This window comes from Lissotriton vulgaris, chromosome 12 (assembly GCF_964263255.1).
Source record: "Lissotriton vulgaris chromosome 12, aLisVul1.2, whole genome shotgun sequence".
NCBI classification, from domain to species: Eukaryota; Metazoa; Chordata; class Amphibia; order Caudata; family Salamandridae; genus Lissotriton; species Lissotriton vulgaris.
In genome coordinates this window covers 81,011,812-81,031,902 of record NC_141700.1, presented here as the reverse complement: position 1 = coordinate 81,031,902, position 20,091 = coordinate 81,011,812, and the positions used below count along the sequence as shown (strand labels likewise).

The following is a 20,091-nucleotide window of genomic DNA, read 5'->3' as shown; positions in this document are numbered from 1 at the left end:
AACTGGGCTGATGGCAAACATAACCACATCAGGAGTTGTGGCCTTTGGGCAATTTTATTTCACCACACTCGCCCAGCCAAAATGTAGTGCCTCTAGCTTTCACTAATGCTTCTGGTTCTATGAGCTATAAAATCTGTAATTTATCAAACATTTCTCTAAAAATGAGCCCAATGAGACTAACCAAATGTGTTTTTAAAAATTGATGAAATCCGGGAATGTGGGCCACTTTTTTAACGGGTGCCTGGGCCGAATTGTGAGCCCAGTCCAACCGTGGTCAAAAATTACATAAATAAATAAAACGGGGCAATAAATGTTGCATGCCACTTCATTTTGAAGGCACACGCATGTGTGCGAAAGGATGCCGGCACTATTATCTTTTGCCAATCCAACCTGGATCGATAAAATTAGCTCAAAACAGTTTTTTGAGGTGGAGGAGTGGGCAGCAATTTACTACCGGACCACTTTTTAGGTCAAAGACCGAAAGGCTGCGCTTGCGCAGGTTCCGGTCGGAGATTTAATGATTTTTAGTACGGGGCTTGAACCCGCCTCTCTCTTCCATTGGCTGGCTCCCTAAACGGAGGCCAGCCATTGAATGAGAGGGACATCTCTCAGTTCAAGCCCCGTCTCTTTCGGATTCGGGGGCGTGTTATTTGCGTTCTTTCGCCCTGTGACGTCATCCGTCACTCAGAACGCCAAAACACGCCCCCGAATCCGAAATTTTCATCTGCCATTTTGCTGCTTGTTCCCGCCCCCCTCCCGCTGTCCGTGTCCTCTTTCCCGCTGTCCGTGTCCTCTTTCCCGTTGTCGTCTTTCCCGTTGTATCCCACCCCCCTCCCACTGTCCGGGTCTTTGTTCCCGTTGTATCCCGCCCTCCTCCCGCTGTCCGTGTCTTTGTTCCCGTTGTATCTCGCCCCCTCCCGCTGTCCGTGTCTTTGTTCCCGACTTTCAGCACAAGAAGTCGTGCAGACTTTCAGGAACACCTCCCCAGCCCCCTCCAGAGTAGTGCAGTCTGAGAAGGGGATGTCGCCCCTCGGGTGTCTCCCCTCGCAGCTGCCTCCAGCTATCTTTCAGCCAGCTGATTCTGGCAGTCCGGTTGGATGTTCCCATGGCGTGAGAAAAGGGCGCACCCTCGGGCAGTCTGAGCGCGAGGTGCCCAGGGAGTGAGGAAGGGATGCTGAGTGACTGCTGAGATTGCCTGTCCCGGGCGTGCGTATGGGACGGAAGGTGCTGAATGTGACAGCCCCATGTGTGTCGCTTTTGGGAAATGAGGGAGGTGACTGATGTTAGAGTTATGTGGAGAGGGTGCTGTGAGGAAGAGGCGCCGATTGTGCCAGTGACCGTGGTGCTAGGGGAGAAGGGACGGTTTCGGGGGGTTTTGTCGCTTGGAAACATGGCGTACAGCCCGTGGCAAATCCTGTCGCCAGTGCAGTGGGCCAAGTGGATGTGGTCTGCTGTCCGTGGAGGCGCAGGGCAGGAAGAGCCGGAGGAGGAAGACGACGACCAACAGGCGCAGGACAAATCCTTGAGGTCAGTACAGCGAAATCTGCCGGAGGACACAAGGTTCGTGTCAACACAGCTGCTGTTTGGGATGGAGGCTTCAAAGATGGCATGTGAAAGTGGTATGGTTGGTCCACCTTGGTGCCACTGCCCAACAATTGACGGACAGAATGTCAAACATTCACCCCAGCACAGAGTTCTGACCTAAATCCATCGTTGTTTTGCTCCCATGCCATTCCAGTTTAAACCCAGCCATAATTTGCACACCTCAGAGACATGGCACACTTAGCACCTGAGACATCGTTATCTATTATTTGGAGAATGTATGCTTGACCATGGAAATCGCATGACCAGCCCCAAGAATTTTCATCATGATGCGGACTCTATGACAACTGAATCCTGAGCTACAAATCCCTATAGACTGCAAGGTCAGGAGGTGGAGTTCTCAAAGTGGAGGCATGGATGTGTCTTTACACCTTCCAACATATACATAAATGTCTTCCCTGTAGGTTGTCCCTTTGGGGGCCATGGCGTTCCCATTGTTCTGGCATGGCTTGCCCAATGAGCTGGCACATCTAGGCGCTAGAGCTTGTATAGTTGAATCCCAGAACTTGTATCATCTTTGATTGGCTGCAACACAGCCAGGCCATAGAGATGAGCCACTCAACAGCTAGCTGAAGGCAAACATTGGAGGGTATAAAGTCGGTCCAAAGAGGTGGCTGAAAATCTGTTTGCAGGAGGCTTTACATTGTGGATTGATGGACACTTGGTATTAGGCAAGATGATGTAGCCAGGGCAGCCTGCTCTGACCAGAAGGTTCAAAATAGCAAATTTAGGACCCAAAACCGCAGATTTTGCCCTAAGATCCACATCTGAAGTTCTGCTGGTGACTGGATTTTTTGTTTTCTGACTGAATCAACCTCGATATGGATTTGTCTTGAAGAGATGTACATTCCAGTTTTTATGCAGGATGCAAAAGCGCAGAAATTGGTGTATTTATTTACCGCTTTACTGTGCGTTGTGGGGGTCGAGGGAGAGGGACTTTTGCCGCTCCTCGAGTTAAAGGGCCAAGATGGTTGCATTTTTGTACAAGCCATACATCATTTATCAATCGGCTCTGCTAGGGTTTCATTTTCCTGCATGTATATGTTGGCGTTTTCACTAAATGATAACAGAATGAAGTATCTATGGGTTTGACAGGCGTCTTCCGCTCGAACCGTATTACAATCCGCTGTAGAGGGTTTGCATTTTATGAAGAATCCAGGGCTTTAAGTGGGATGAAAAAACTGTGGGTTCTCTCAAAGGGGGAATGGCCAATGTATGTCTTCCTTACCCCAGGTGTGTAATGTGCTAGTATTGGAGGGAGGTGTTTGTGTCTTGCATTTCCCCTAGTATGTGTGTATATGTGGCTGTATAAGAGGCTGCTGTGAGCTTCCCTGCCCACTGGTGTGTGTTTGTGTACAGTGGAGATGTACTATGTCTTCCTTACCCCAGGTGTGTAATGTGCTAGTATTGGAGGGAGGTCTTTGTGTCTTGCATTTCTCCTAGTATGTGTGTATATGTAGCTGTATAAGAGGGTGATGGGTGCTTCCTTGCCCACTGGTGTGTGTTCGTGTTCAGTGGAGATGTGCTATGTCTTCCTTACCCCAGGTGTGTAGGTGGCTCTACGTGAATGACTCTGTGTGGGTGGCTTTGTGTGTGTGGCTCTGTGTGGGTGTAAATGCAATAGGTCATGCATTTGCGAGCGATTAAGCTATTGGCATTGTAAATGACAATGCCATTTATTTATAATTAAAAAAAGTCATGAGCAATGCCAATAGCTCGATCTTTAATAATGCCGAGACCATTGCATTGTAAATGCTTGTTTTTAAATACTCGATGTGTGAGGAAAAGCAGCATGGACTGGGAAGTAAAATGGAGTGGGTGTGTGTGAAGCAATGTGGAGTGAGTGGTGAGTGTGGAAAATGCAGCACTGGACAGCGAAGCAAACAGGAGGGAAGTGGAGAGAAGCACAAAATGTAGGGGGGAAAAGCAACACAGCTATCGAGGGTGTGGTGAGGGCAACAACCACACAAGGCAAAGCTCACAACACTATGGATACATACATCAGCATGAGGTAGGAACAAGACGGAGAGGTGGAAAACACATGCCCTCTGATGCCTTGCTCAACCAAAATGTCCTAAAAGCGAGCAGTGGAAGGACAGAAGCCAGGCAGTCGGGAGAGATGGTAAAGTGGCTTTTCTCTAGGAAAGGGACAAACACAAGATTGGACAAGAAAAGCCGTTGAATAAGTGAATAACTCACGAAGGAGACAATAAAAGCAACCAATGGTAACAGTGGGCGGACCGGAAGACCCTGCAAGCTCTTGGAAGCCCACAATAGGTCTTTTGCAACCAAGCCAGCTGCGCTGGATAATGGCCAGGGGTACCTTAGTCAGTGGCACGTGGCCTCGTAAATACTAGCCGATTCTGAGTCAGTGGCCATATCATGGAGCGCAAGCGCGTGACTTTCTTGTGCAAGAACTTATAATTCTCAAAAAAATGGTGAATTCTATGAATTAAAAGAAAAACGCAACACCATGTGCGTTTAAGCCTTAATTTGCGCTGGTGCAAAACTTTTAATAAGCTGTGACATAGCTGCACTGCACACGTGTGAAGCCTGCTCGGGTCCCCGCCAGCTCTGATAGAGTTAACCGCGGGTTCTGCCCAGCCGGGCCCGATGAACGCCTCTTCGCCGCAGGGCAGGGGCTCGGGTTTCGCAGAAGTTCTGCCGCGCTGTACTCCGCGTTCTTCTGCATAGTGCACACTGGCGCTGAGGGACAGACAGACAAACGGACGCGGCTGCACGCGCAGTAAGTACCCCTCTGTCTCCCAAACTTTACCGGCGCATCTCTCCTTACCCCAGGTATAGATCTGGGGACTTTTGCTAAAATATTGTTAAATGAAAGCGTCCTGCGCCCTCTAGTGAGGAGGGCGGGGGTGGGCGTGGTGTCTCGCGCTCAGCGTCAGCGCTGTTGTACAGCTCCACGTGGACCGAGAGGGGGCTGTTTTATTTAAGAGCTGACCGGAGCCAAATTAACCCCTACCTTTCCGAATCATTTGTATACACACATGTGCAGGGCATATTTGTAGATGTGCTTTTTGAGTTTTAGTTGTATGTTGCTTACGTTCTCGCCGCTTTTTATTGCATTTGTGTAATTGTAAGCGTATTTTTTATCTATCTTGATTTTGTTTTAACTGTGTTTAATGCCCTCTAATTATGTTATATTTGAAAACGCGTTTTCAGGTCAATAATGCGAAGCGCTTTCGTTCGCTCAGGGCATGTTGGCACTTTATAAAACCAGAAAAGGGAAATAAAAATAGTTGTTCACTGAACGGAAATAAATTAGTTTCGAGTGGTAGCAGAAAAGTTTTTTTTTTAATTTTTATTTTAGAACTGTTACATCGCTGTATAAGCGCTGTGCAGGACTGATGCCACTTTTAGCCGGCTTCAGAGTATATGTCACCGGTCTCGCCAGGATGAAGGGCTGAGCTGGCCCTGCCAGGATGACGTTACTTCGCGGAATCTCCTATTTCTTGTGGTGTTACAGAGTGCTGCGTGTATAGATGACTGTGAGTAGCAGCCCTTCGCTTGCCCCAGAGCGCTGTGGATTTCGTGGAAAAATCTGATTTCTGCACGGTAGGAAGAAATTCGAATCTAATTGCGTGAGCTGACAGCTTTGTGCGAGGTGCAGAGACTTGTTCTTTGTTCGCAGGATCTCCTCAACGTTTTCAGTGAACGCATGTGCTTTGCCTGGCAATGTTTGCACGTCTGCTGCACACCCCCAGCTCCACCCACCAGGAGGCGGGTTTCACAACATCGACTCCCCTTTCAACACGTCTGATTCTAATTTATTTTATTTGGGATTGACTTTTTAAGGCGTTGGCAAAGTGGTCAATTGCCCAGGGCCTCCCCCTTTCAAATGCCCCCCTGGGACAGTGATCTGTCTCTCGCCTCTCTTTTCTTCCCTTTAACCACTTTCCTGCTCGCTGCCTCTCTCCGCCTTTCACTCTTTCTCTCTCTTCACCCCGATTCACTCTCAGGATTTTTGGCACACCAGGCAGCTGTTTTTATGTGACCCCATTTCTGAAATTTTAAGTATAATTCAATATTGTTTGGCATCTTGCATGCTTGAACGAGCAGTAAATGTGTAATAAACTTTAATCTTGCACCAACAGGGCCCCCAAAAATATGTATTGCCCAGGGCCCCAAGAATCGTTAAAGTTAACTTGCTTACGCTACCGCCTGAGAGTGCTTGCTGTAGGCCAAAAGTTTAGGAGACAAAAAATAAAAAACACCAGGGAACTGATTAGGAGAGCAGAGACTGTTTAGCGCACCTCAAAAATAACAATTCCGTGAGGTACGTTATTTACCGAGTGCAATAAATAGCACCTATTACGAGTTTATGGGGAAAGGCATGCATATTTTGTCGTTTAACGCACCAATATCCGCATGATACAGTAAATGCCGTATACCTTTCCCCTGTTAAATTTCGGTAGGTTTGACCTGTCGAAATGTAACGAGCCTTGACATATTTAACCCCTTCGCTGCGGTGGGAATTCTGCCGCAGCGCTAAGGGGCGGGGGGGCCGAGCGGCACTCGCATGCTCGTGACGGAGCCGCTCCGTCACGAGCCGCGGTTGAGCTGTGCTCATGACGGAGTGGTTCCGTCATGGCCCGCCCCGCTCAATAGAACGTCCAGCGCAGGCGCGGAATTCGCGCCGGGCAGGTGCGCCGAGCGGGCCATGACGGAACCGCTCCGTCATGAGCACAGCTCAACCGAGGCTCATTACGGAGCGGCTCCGTCATGAGCATAGAAAGGGTTAACACATACGATAAATATCGGACGCGTTAAAATAAAAAAAGATCGTAATTCATAAAAAGGGGCTTAACCGACCCACTTGTAATCAGGCCCTATGAGTGTGTAACATGTTGGTGATTAGTGCACGGTTTCAATTATTTGGCCCTTAGTGCATTTATTGCATGCGCTTGCAATATTGAGTTGCATTTGTAGGATAGAACGTTGTGAGGTAAGGGTGAACATCGCTTGTAGGCGGGCTGTATAACAAGGCCCAGTAAAAGCGAAAACTTCTCAATGTAGCACTTCACACTGCACGTGTGACATTTCTAAGCGCTGTGCGTAACCAATGTCAGTATTGCCACATGTAACCATACTTGCGGATTGAGATATTCGTATTGAAAGGACTTGTTGAAGGCGTTGCTTGCGAATAGTTTTCGGGGTGATCATACATTTAAAGGGGTACATGGGCACAACTGAATGCAAAATCTCCCCGGCGCAAATCTTTCATGTGATCAGGGCTTTAACCCTTTTGATTCGGCCAACCACCGTCGTGAGCACTACCTTCGTACTGCTGCGCACGTCCATTGGCCGCCGCAGCCCCGCCCACTCAATAAAACTGCTGCACCGCGGTAAGTGGGCCAGGACCTGAAAGCAGGTGCTGAGACGGGTCCCTATCGGGCTCTTCATGTTTACCCTTTGGGTGGAAAAACATAACTTTGCAACAGTACGAGCCATCACTGCTTTTGATGCAACTTCAAAGAGACTCATTTTTCAGTCTTATATAGCGCAAACTTGGAGCGCTTCACATGAGCACCGGTTATATTACACTAGGTCATTTTCATGTTTTGAATCACAGGATGTTGAGCCGACGTCAGGCTCGAACCCGCCTTCTCAGCTCTAAAGTTGGCAGCTCTAGACTTACGCCACAACCTCGCCCACAAGATCGGAAGCATTTTCATTATCGAATACAACGAAGTCATAGTTGTTGCTGATTTATCCTATGCAATTTACAACCATTGACAAAGCCAACAGTCTTGGCTTGTTGTAGGTGTAATGTTACTTGCTGTGTTATATATCTGGATCCATTGACAGAAGCAGCAAAATACCATTGGGGCAGCACACTATGCTAAGTACCGATTTTTAGCGTAACCCCTTCCATGCTCATGACGAGCCCAGCTCGTCATGAGTCACAGTGGAGCTGTGCTCATGACGAGCCGGGCTCGTCATAATGGCCGTGGCCCGCCCACACGCAATTGATTCCCCGCCTGTGCGGGAGAATTAATCAGTGGGCGGGGTTGTGACGAGCCCAGCTCGTCATGAGCAGAGCTCCACTGCGGCTCACGACGAGCTGGGCTCGTCATGAGCACCGCAACGCTGTGGCCATCCCCCCCACGCCCCCTCTACGCTAACTTTTAAGTGGTTATAACATCAGGCGCAATTAATGCTTAACGCGTTGCCCTAGTGGTAAAATGGGAAGGAATTTATTTTGTAATTATGTCTACACTAGTGTTGAAATATGAATGTTTATTGAGCTCGCACTGCACACACATTGTAAATGTGTTGTATTTGTATAGCGCGAACAGTAACCCGTAAGCATCCCGGCGCTTGTACTCCTACCACAAGGGACCCCTCCTGGCTTTTCCTTGTGAGGTGTCCACTCCTGGGCATCCCATGGTGAAACCAGGCATCCCTTGTGTATCGGGGGCCGTTGTGGAGACTAAGCAAGCTATTGCCCAGAGTTGCAGCGTGGGGCCCATGCTTAGATTCGGCACTGAGGCGAGAATATCCGGTCAGAGGAATTTAAGCCCGATCCCGCCGAGGCGGGAATCGAACCCTGGTCCCTGGCCAGCGCTCTGCATCAAGGTCTGCTGCTCTAACCATTGAGCCACACTTCTCCACATTGCAAATCGTAATTGCTTCTAGGCCTTGAAGCATTGGATCCGTGTTGACCAAGGTGGTTGGGCAGGGCAGAGTCAGTCACATTGCCAGGCAAAGATTTACATTATTTATCTAGTCAATGGTTCTCCCTCAATTCTTGTGATCCAGGCCTCCTGGTCCACCATTGGATGCCGCTGGTTTGAACGTCTGCTGTTGACATTCCTTTAACCCTGCTAGTGACGTGTGGTGACTAGTCATAAGGAATTACTCTGCTGATAATGTTTGGGTGTAGCAATCAATTCTAGTGGTCTGGTTACTTACTCTTTCTGCTTGTTTTTCATTTATTCTGTAGTTTTTTGTCTTTGGCCCTAAAAGAGCCTGCTCTTGGCACCTTTTTAAAGGTTATTTGCCAGCCCTTCTGATCTTTTTACATTTACAAGACCAACCGTCCTTGTTTAAATCGCCTTTTGTGATACGGTTTATGAACCATCGGACATATTTGTTCTCTCCCAAACAGTTTGTGATGCCACAGTAGAACCTTAATTTGGTCTTGGCTTTTTAATGATATTTTTTATTTTTAAGGAGTTACATTTTCTGCAATGAATTACTATGTGCGCTTTTTTTCCTTAAATTATGTGTAAAAATTAAATAATCTGTGTCACTGACATGGATAGGTTCACAGGCGGAATGCTTGTGTGACCTCGTATAGAAAACAATCACTATTTCTCTTCCAATGTGTTTTTTTCTTTTGTGCAGTTTTTTTAACCTATGTAGGAGGTGATACTTTAGTTGGAGAACCAATGCCCAGAATAAGTAAACACATGCACACAAAGTTACAAAGTAACACACACCTCTCTTCCAGGGGAAGTGGTGTGGTGCAGCGGCCCGGGAGGCGGACTCCGGATCACAGGGGCTCATGGTTCGATCGCCGGCAGCAGGTTAGCCCAGCACCTTGTGACTCTGGGCAATAGCTTGCCTCATCTTGCCGACGGCCCCCAGCGCCGGGACTCCTCTCCGGAGGTAGCAGTGCGCTTTACAAATGCTGGTATTTCTATTTGGAATGTGTCCCAAAACAGCAAGGCCAGAGGGAGAGGATGATTGTCAAGTCTTGACATACAGAGGTTAAAGCTGGGGAAAAGTGAAAAAAAATTAAAACTAGAATAAAGTAAAATAATTGGATGATATTGGAAATTTGTAGACCGTTCAATGCCCAAAAAATGTTTGGTCAATGTTGACCGCAAATCTACTCTTGAATAAAATATGTATCCTTTCAGTAGTACCGTCAAACGTGGTGTTACTGTGCTCTTGTAAGCAGGGCCGGACTGGCCGTAGTGGGCACGGGGCGTTTCCCTGATCGGCTGCCCGGGGGGCCATTTGCAATATCTGCCCCTGTAACAAAAGCAGCTGCAGTGTTTTCCATGCGCACCCCCCCTCTACCCCCCGCCACTCAATTGCCAGGGCCAGTTATGTTATGTTATGTTAAATGCTCTTTTATAGCGCAGGATTCACCCTGGGGCATCTCGGCGCTGCCTAGAAAAGACCCCGATGGCGGGGAGTCAGGTCAGCAGATATTTTAAAACAGGACGGCTTTTAGTTGTTTCCTAAAGGTGCAGTAAGTCGGAGTTTCCCGCAGGGCCTTGGGCAATCTATTCCAGTACTTTGGAGCAAGATACGAAAAGGCTTTACCCCCTGTGCGGCTCAAGCGTATACGAGGGATCTGTAGAAGTCCTAGTGAACCTGATCTCAGATTTCTGCCTGGTACGTGTTTTACCAGTTTCTTTCGTAGGTAGTAAGGGCCTCCACCATTTCGAGCGTTGTAAGTAAGGCAGCACATTTAAACAGTTGCGTCCTTAGTCCGGCCCTGCTTATAAGTACAGCAAGACCAGAACCCTTGACGTCATCTGTTGGACATATGGGAAAAGGCAAATATTGGAGCATCCATTGTCTTGAGGACACACACCTTTCAGAATCAAGGCTTCATTACCGGAGCCAAGGGGGTATGGTGCCAGAATATCGCTGTCAGAATATTGTCCGAGATAAATTCAGAGGCCTAAATATTGATCTATGAAAATATGGAGTTAAGGGAAATTGCGCATTCCCTTGGAGAGTATTTTTGTAAATGACATTTCAAGCACAATATTGAAAACAGATGGTGTTTCTGTATACAATATTCTGACACACAGCCGCAATACCAATACTCCTTCTTGTACCCAAGGAACTGGAGGCAGAGAGAGCAGAATTTTTTATGTTGGATAAGTAAAGTTTATTAAAGCTGTTTTACAAATATGTACTAAATCGTTGCATCAATTTTTAAAGATATCTGGCTACAACTCAGTATATATAGGTAGTATTTACATAGTTCAAATCTAGCCAGAGGAATGGAGGTCTATTCTGAGGACTAAAGAGGACTGAGCGTAACATATCCTGAGACGGAGAACTTCTGAGATTTGTGTGGTGTTTGGGTTCAGTGTTCCAGGAAGAGGTGCGTCTTCAGATCTTTCCGAATTAAAAGAGATTTGGGATGGTGCTTCTAGAAACCGAGATATTGTTTCTGATCCTGGGTCAACACATGTACTAGAGGTGTATACATGATACTTTGGCATGAGGCCATGCTTGTAATGGGTGCAACAGAGACCTTAATGGATCTCAGTTCCCAGGTGGAAGTGAAATGTTGGCTTCTGTGCCTTTAGGCCAAAAATATTTAAAAAGTGGGTCACCCAGGAATCGCTTGGGTTGACACACTCAATATTTGGGAGGAACTCAACTAGAAGGGTCTGAGAGTTGTTATATTCTGGCTACAATATTGTTGTAGGAAAATATTTTAAACACAATACTCTCATGACTATAAATCTGATAGCCCCTGAGTCTCTGCAGCCCAGCTTTCTAGTTTGGCTAATATAACATTTCCTAGGATCTTTACCATACTATCCAGTAGTGAAATTGGCCGATAGCAGTATGGCTGGCTTTTATCACCCTTTTGGAGTGAGCCTGTACAGAAAGAACATCAGTCATGGAAAATATAAAACACTGCAATTTATTTGAGGTTTTTTGTTCTCTGCAAATATATGATAATGTACTGGGGCATTTCCAATGACCATCCCATGTTGCTGCCGCTTCAAAATGGTGACCTCTCAGAGATAATTTCAGCCTGTAGCTGATCCCAGTTCTTTTACGATTCTTTCTCCCTCACATACTTGTGGACTCCTCCAGCCCATGGTGGTCAACGAATGTGTCAATAATTGTTCAATGCTCTTAAGCCTGTGTGAATTTCGCCAACTGGGGTTATATCACTCATTTTGCAGACCTCCTCATGATGAGTAGAGTACATTTGCTTGTTCTGTTCCTAGTTGGCTCATAACTTTCAACTGTGTTTAAAAAATATATCCCTTGATCTCGCCTAGAGCGTTATCGACCACTTCTGGAAGGCCCCTCAAGATCTGGTTTCGCAGTTGCTCATGTGTGGGAAGTGTCGGGTTACTTTTACTATCAACGTTCTTGAATTTGATGACTCGGAGTTCCCATAATAACCAAAGAAATGGATCTTGGGAATACTTACCCTTATTCTCTGAGAACGCTTTAACCCCCGCAGGTCATTGCGATCGGCTCCCACACCCAACAACTGAGACTACTCAAATCATTGTAGTGAAGTTGCAACCACTGATTTACATGAGTGACAGCATTTTGCCTTCTACATCCACTGGTCAGTCCAAGTGTTGTTCATATTTTGCTGCCACCCACCACAGCTTGGTTCAGCCCACTTCATCCATTGGCTGTCATGCAGTGTGACTGATAGCATTTTTCCTGATTACATGTGTACATCTGCCTAAAAAGGAGTGTTCTTCAGTGCCAGTACAGGTGTCGTGGGATTGCTGGGCCATCCTTTCATTTTCATATAATTGCCAATTTTGTGTTTCCCGCATATGATAGCAGTAGAAGAAAAAATCACGTTTGCCATTGCCGAAACAGATGACTTTGCCAATGCTTGTTTTTATCTGATGATGCCTTTGGAGACAGATAATACCTTGCAGGATTTACATTTTCTTGCTCTAGCTCCTGGCTGATTTGTCTTGTTTGCAGAGAAGATTAAAATGGCAACGGCGAACACCCAAAGCACATGCTCATTCACCGCGAGAAAGTCTTGTGATCCCAGGGATGGAAAGTGTGGATTTCATCTTTACCAACTTCATTAAGGACCCAGTCTTTGAAGAAGGAAAGAGAAGCTTGTAGTCCCAGTCTTTGAAGAAGGAAAGAGAAGCTTGTAGTCATAAAAGCAGGTTTAAGATCTTGTGCCTGACTTAGATTTAGGAGAATGGATTGTACTCCGTCAGTACGACAGAGAACAATATTTTGCCTCCCTGAGGGAGCCCATGGACTGTGAATTTAAAGATGTCCGCCGGCCCAGCAGACAACTCCAGTCATTGGCAGGATCTGCAGTTATGGTGGTCAGGACTGGACTGGGAACCCAAAGCAGCCCTGGCAAAGTTTGTCAGACCATCCCCCATACAGTGCACAGCGAGCCTGACCACTTGCAAGGGAGTTTGCGGGGGGGGGGGGGGGGGGGAGCTCTCCCCCCAAGAAGATTTGGGGAAAAGTTGGCCAAAATAATGCATTCTACAACATATTTTTCAATAGTCAATATATTACTTTTTAAAGGATAGTAAATGATGACTTTACAGTGCACACAGATAAAGAAACCTTTTCTTGGGGATCTTCAGGGATTCCCTTACTATCACCCTCCAACAGTGCCTCTCATCTTTCCATAGCCCCTCCTCACTCATATGTATTTCATTTGTTTTCTAGCGCCTTTCGTACCAGGGTAGGTTGCCGGAGCATACATATACAATTAATCATACGTGTAAATCAATGTGTAGTTCAGTGTACAGAAAATGTTAGATTAGGCACGGGGGACTACAAGGTGCAGGATTCACATGTCATCCATACTGATAGGCATTTTTTAAGAGTCCTTGGCCTGGGGAAGCTCAAACTCAGGATTCAGAACATAACGCAGTGGTTAGAGTGACTTTACTAGTAATAATTTATTTCTACTCAAAAAACCCTTTTAGCAAAATTAGGATAATGAAAGACTGGGAGAAAAAAAAACTTTCTAACCTAGATTATGATTGTAAATTCAAAAGGATCTCTGTGACAAAAGCAATAACCCACTGAGCTATGTACATAAAATACTGTTCTGTTATCTGCATAGTGCACGTTCTTTGCAGCCGGCATATTAACCCTCTGTGTTACCTTAGATGAGTCAAAACTGCCACTAGACAAAGCTCCGATTTCTTTTTCCAGCAGGTATATTAATACCCAGAGTTATCTTGGCACTTTTATGCCTGAAAACTGTTGGATAAACAAGGAACTCTGCAGTGCTTTTGAAACTGCTGTACTGCTACAAAACAGACCCCAGTTACAAAAGTGCCACCTTAGCCTCACGGGGAAACACCAGATGCCTGATACGGCCATGACAGTGCTTCCTGTCAATGAGACGGACTGTACCATCAAAATGTTGGTACCGTCCGCCAAACTTTTAACTTGTTTTTGTTTTTTCAAAAACAATATCTTAAAGTGAGATTTTGTTTTTCAACAAACAAAAAACTGATGCCAAACACACTATGGGAGTTTTCTCCCAAGGTGTGGCGGTCACTTAAACGTTTTTACTGTCCGTTTATTGTTGTGGTAAGAGAGAGTAAACACTGGCCAATCAACCTCCCACTCTAAATCGGGCAGTGGTTGAATGGCTAAGCTTTGGTTGGCCCTAACGCTGTTAGGGTGTTGGGGGAGTATGTCAGTGACAGATGCAGAGCAGGGCTGGACTGTGAACCAAAACCGTCCCCGGCAAACTGCTTGGCCAGCCCCCCCGGGGAGGAGGGGGCGGTGCAGCCGAGATGTTTGCTAGGGCCGGTTTCGAACGATTTTGTTACATGGGCCAATATTGCCGGTTCACGGTAACAAAAACACCCCCTCATCCACCCCGGGGCCCAAACCGGCCCCCACCCTGGTGGCCCACCGGGGAAACGAGCGGGTCCCGCTACGGCCATGTCGGCCCTGACGCGGATTAGCCTCTGTCGCAGACATACTCAAGGTCTGCCAGGCTCTAAATACGGCAGCCAGACCTTCAGTTTGGTGGAAAGGCTACATTGTTGCTGTTACGACGGAGTATCCTCTCTTCAAACTCTACTCCCACGTTCCCTGCCTCCGCCATGAAACAAGAGCCGTGCAGTGATCACAAGTGCAGCAGCGAACAGTATATGAACGAGCGCAGAAGCCAATAGGACTGTGTTCATTGCATTCCACACAGTATTAAACAAGGGGATTTAGATTTTAATTTAAAGTAGATTTCTATTAAATGCTAAGGAAGCATTCTAGACTTTGTGCTTGTGTAAGACAAAATCAACTATTACATATCTTCATATTCCACAAGTGGAGTGGTGTGGCTCACTGGTTAGAGGCGGCAGACCCGTAAGCAGAGAACGGCCCGGGACCAGGGTTCAATTCCCGACCCGCGTCGTGGACCAGGGTCAAAACGGACTTGATAATTCTCGCCTCGGTGCCTACTCCAACCAGGAAACACACTCGGCAACTCTGGGCATTAATCTTGCCTCATCTCTACAACGGCCCCCCACAGACGCCGGGGATGCCTGGTTTCACCTGGGAGATACCCAGAAAGGGACCATCTCACCGGGAAAACCAGGACGGGTTCCCCAGCGGTCTTCAGCGCCAGGATACTCCATGGAGTCGCAGTGCGCTTTACAAGTACACCCACATTTACATTTACACATCTTGGGTATTATTTTTCAGTGCAGTGGTGTAGCAAAGGTGGGCTGGCCCCTAATGCACCCCTCACCGATTGGCCAATAAAAGGCAACAATAATTGGGGGTCTCTCACACTCCTCTGCTCCAGGGCTGCTGCTCTTGCTATGCTAACCATAGCCGCGCCCTCTCTAAGTCTGTGTTCACCCCACCCTCATAAACCTTAGGTTGACTCTCATAAAAACTGACGAGGGACTTTGGAATAGTGCAAATCGCCTTTGGCTGCACCGTGCGAAAAGAAAAGTAAACAATACATTATGACATTCCCAGCGAACTGAAACCACTGGGGTGTAAAAACTAAGTGTAAATGCCTCAGGCAGGAATCATGAGGCTGAGGACGGGCTCAGCGGGGAGCAGGTGGAAAGACAGCAAACTAGAAATTGCGTTCCAGTGCTGTATTCTCAAGATTGCTGGAGGAAGGGAAACATTGTTTACAACGCACGTGTTACAATGCATGCCATTACAACGCATCTCATTACATCGCATAATCCATTACAACGCATTCTCCAAAGTGACGTCCCAGCGGAGTTAGAATAGTAATTGCGTTGTAATGGATTATGCGTTGTAACGACATGCGTTGCAATGGATTTTGCGATGTAAAAAAATGTGTTGTAATGACACGCGTTGTAACGCGTGCATTGTAAAGTGTCATATTCATGGAGGAAGCATGCCCCTTGATTGAGAGAAGATGGCAGAGGCCAGACTTCTTTGTCTGTGGGTACCATTGCATTTAGTGGGACAGATCACACTTTTCGTGACTCTTTTGTTGAGAGTATAAGGTGCCAAATTGGCGCCCCAGCGGGCGCCAAGATGGCGCCCGCCGGGGCTCTGGGAGTCCGGACCGATGCCTCGAGTTGTGCACCAGGAGCAGCACGGGGGCACTTGTTTGCGGCCGCAGCGGAGGAGTGGCGGCGCTCCGGCAGTGCCATTCCCTGGCGAGTTCTGGAGGGCACACGCAGAGGCGGGTGGCGACGATCGGTGACGGCCCGCCATTTTGGCTGTCCTGGTCTCTGCCTCGTCGCTCCACTGCCCGCGATCACACCGAGCGTGGTCGTGGCGCCGCCCATCCATCGGCGGCGATCTGGGAGCTGGGGAGTCGGTTGCTGCCCCCAACACCACATTGAGGCACGAGGTGGCCCCCGATCGGCAACAGTCGCCTGGCTCCAGGGTGGCGTCCAGTGTTGAAGGCGGCCGACGGAGCCGATCCTGAGTGTCTGGGGACTCCTGGGGGCGTGCAGCACTGTCGGGACAGAGGTGAGCTGCGGACCACGCGCTTCCGGGGACAAACCGGGCTGGAGTTTCTCTCTCTGCAGCAAGGACATGGTGGACACGCGATGGTGGACACACGGCCGTTGCTGCGGACTGCCTTTCTCCCCCCGGACTTGCTGGCTATTGCAGCCCTCTTCCTGGACTTTCAGACCTGGTCCTCTGTGTTCCCTGCCATTTTCTTTTTATGACTCACTTCTTCTTCTACCTTTCTCCTCTGCCTTTTTAGTGATCTCTGACCTCCCCCCTCTGTCCTAGTGACCTCTCTATTGTCTCTCCTGATGCCTCTGACACAGTCCTCGCTCTCTTACTTGTTACTATCTGCTTCCCTCTCTGGTTTGTCTCACTTTCCTGCCCTTCTCTGTCCCTCCCTTGGTGCTGTGACTGTATATCCAGTCTTATCCCCTCCCTATGTATATAGAGATAACTCTAATCACTAGTATATGCAGTAGACCGTTGTGCTCTCTTCCATTTCTATGTGACTCTTAGAGTATATCCATGTGTATCCCCTCCCTATGTATATAGAGATAACTTTAATCACTAGTATATGCAGTAGACCGTTGTGCTCTCTTCCATTGCTAGGTGACTCTTAGAGTATATCCAGGAGTATCCCCTCCCTATGTATATAGAGATAACTCTAATCACTAGTATATGCAGTAGACCGCTGTGCTCTCTACCATTCCTATGTGACTCTTAGAGTATATCCAGGTGTATCCCCTCCCTATGTATATAGAGATAACCCTAATCACTAGTATATGCAGTAGACCGGTGCGCTCTCTTCCATTACTATGTGACTCTTAGAGTATATCCAGTCTTACCCCATCCCTATGTATATAGAGATAACTCTAATCACTAGTTTATGCAGGAGTCCGCTCTGCTCTCTACCTTTCCTATGTGACTCTTAGAGTGTATCCATGTGTATCCCCTCACTAAGTAGATCGAGATTTCACTAGTATATGCCTAGAGTTTATCCATTTGTATCTCCTCCTTGTGTGACTTTATCTCTTGTACATTTGCAATTTTTTTCTGTTTGTACCTTTTTTATAACGCATGTAATCCTAAGTCCGTATGTTTTCAACTGGTTCTTATGTTAGTCAAAAAATTTGCTAATTCTTTTTGTACCGTCAGTCCTTATGTTTGAAACTGGGTCCTATGTAAAGCGCTCTGACACCTTCGGGTAAAGTTCGCGCTATATAAAATCGCATAAATAAATAAATAAATAAATAAATAAATTAAATGAAGAAAGTTAAAGATTATCCAAGTACTTTACGAAAGGGTTAAAAAGTTTTAATTTGGTTTTGACTGAAGTGCTGCCCTTTGGCGCCTCTCCAGGCAAAAATAAAACTGGTTTAGGCACCATTCACAGAGATTTGGCTGAAATCCACCCTTGTAGTGTTCTGCAAATAAGACGCGATTAGGCCGCGAGTCCTTCACGTGTCTGTCACACCTATGCAAACAGTGGGGTAGCAAAGTCAGGTGGTACCCGGTGCGGAAAATTTCTTGTCAAGCCCCCCACATTGAATATTGAAATGTTTTTTCAAAAAAAATTGTGAGCCCCAAATTTTTTTTTTTTTTAAAAAACACATTTTTGCCATTTTGTTACCACCCTCAGTGATGACAACCGGGCGGCCCCCACCCACCGCACCCCCCTTCCTACGCCCCTGGATGCAAACACTTTTCTTCGTGAATCAGGCCCGATAATGTAAATGAAACTGACCTCAGAAACCTCACAGAGGAATGACGTACATGCGTGGCAAATATTGAGTGATCAGTACTTTATACACCCCCGGCGACACCGACGCAATTATGCATTTGTAAATAGATTCTAGTAGTATTTGTACTAACAGGGTGAGCGTGTTCACAGAACCATCTCGGGGTAATATAAAGTCATTTATTTAAGCCCAGGCGTGCACATTGTTTCCAGGTTTGATATTTTAAATACCAGTCAATTGTTTTTGTTTGTTAAAATTAAACTCAGAAAAATTTACATTTTACACGTTGACAACGAAAGTTGATGTAATGTTGCAAAACACTTCGTTAAATTAGAAGCCATGAAAAACATTGCAATGAGATGAACATCTGTAAATGTTTGTAAATTGCACTTGGCGCTCAGTAGCAGTGAATTAGCTGTCCTATTGCGTTTGTTTTGAGGCAGCCAGCCATGAACCCTGAGCCCTAACAAGGGCCAGTTTCTAACTGATGCATTAATGTGTGAATAAACTCTTGTTTGTAGGAGTTGTGTTTTTTTAAATTAATGTATGTGTGTTAGCATTGACTACTCCATGTATTTAATATGTATGCATGAAGGATGTCAAACGTAGGTCCAGGAGGGCTCGGCCTGTGCCACATTTGTGTTGTAACTGCTTGCTATTTTAATGATTGTTGGGGATGTCCAATGTAGGTCCATGAGGGCTGGATCCATGACAGATTTTTATGGTACTTCATTATTAACTGGTAGGGAGGAGGAATTAGAGTCCATTCTTTTCCCCAAATCAATATATCAAGTAATCAAAAAGTTGGAATCAACACTTGTAACTACGTGAACGTAGGTTAAATTGAATCACTTACATAAACGCTATGTTATTCATGCGGTGTATATCAGTTCTCCACCCCACATACGTGTTATGGCATAGTCATTGGGTGTCCAAAAGTGCTGTATGCCTACCTCATCCTGAGGCAACCTCTGATTCGTGTAGTAGTGTCCAGAGAGATGGAGGACCCCCAAAAAGATAGGAGTAGGTGAAGGTGATAATTAGAACACAAAGAACTCGCCAACAGAGCTTTACTATAAAAGGTGAGACTTTGTTATTAAAAATAAATGGGTATAACTTAGGATCGTGTTACTTGATCTGGTTATACTAAATCAGGAAAGTCGACATGTTTCTGCTCCTTCTGTGCCCAGCCGGGTCTACGGGGCATTCGTCAGGACAGAAAAAACACACATAACATTCATTTACTTACACTACTTGTGTAGTAATAGTGTTAATCTTAACACACTGTTTCTAGTTTGTTCTCCATACTCCTATCTTTTTGGGGGTCCTCCATCTCTCTGGACACTACTACACGAACCAGAGGTTGCCTCAGGATGAGGTAGGCATACAGCACTTTTGGACACCCAATGACTATGCCATAACGCGTATGTGGGGCGGAGAACTGATATACACCGCATGAATAACATAGCGTTTATGAGGGTGTTTCAATTTAACCTACGTTCACGTAGTTACAAGTGTCCATTCCAACTTTTTGATTACTTGATAGATTTTTATGGTAACCGCTAACTATGTAAATGAGTGTCTCGAATGTCCAAGAAAAAGCCAGGAGGGATGTCCCACAGCAAATTTTTATTGTAAATCAGCGATGTTCATGAGGATGGATCCATGCAGATTTTTATTGTAACCTCTAATTAAGGGACGGATTACTCCCATCCGCTGAAATATAAATCCTATAGGATATAATGTGATTTATATTTTGAGGGATGGGATATCCGTCACTGTTGTGACAAAGTAACCCATCGGCCAAGATCTAAATCCAGCCCTAAGTATGCGGGATGTCCAGTGTACGCCCAAGAGGGCTGGATCCATTCCAGATTTTCTGGTAACCACTGATTATGTAAATTAGTATCAGGAATGTCCAATGTAAGTCCATGGGTTACTGGATCCATGCCAGATGTTTTTTTTATCTGCAGACTATGTAAATGAGTGTCAGGGAGGCCCAGTGTAGGTCCATGAGAGATGACTATGTAAATGTATTTTTGTTCGGTCCGTTGAATCCATTATATCTTATGCAGAAAATCTGCCA

General features: G+C 46.3%; 1 protein-coding gene across 2 annotated transcripts in view; it reads left to right on the top strand.

The window, feature by feature from the left end:
* The first annotated feature begins 4,254 nt into the window (after positions 1-4,254).
* The window catches only part of LOC147673384 (excitatory amino acid transporter 1-like), a 163,747-nt gene continuing 147,910 nt past the window's right edge, over positions 4,255-20,091 (top strand). The window contains exon 1 of one of the 2 annotated variants that reach the window (XM_086947243.1): positions 4,255-4,348. The gene's annotated coding sequence lies outside the window, so the exon portion shown is untranslated. The remainder of the gene's footprint in view (positions 4,349-20,091) is intronic. The other variant, XM_086947242.1, reaches the window with a different exon arrangement.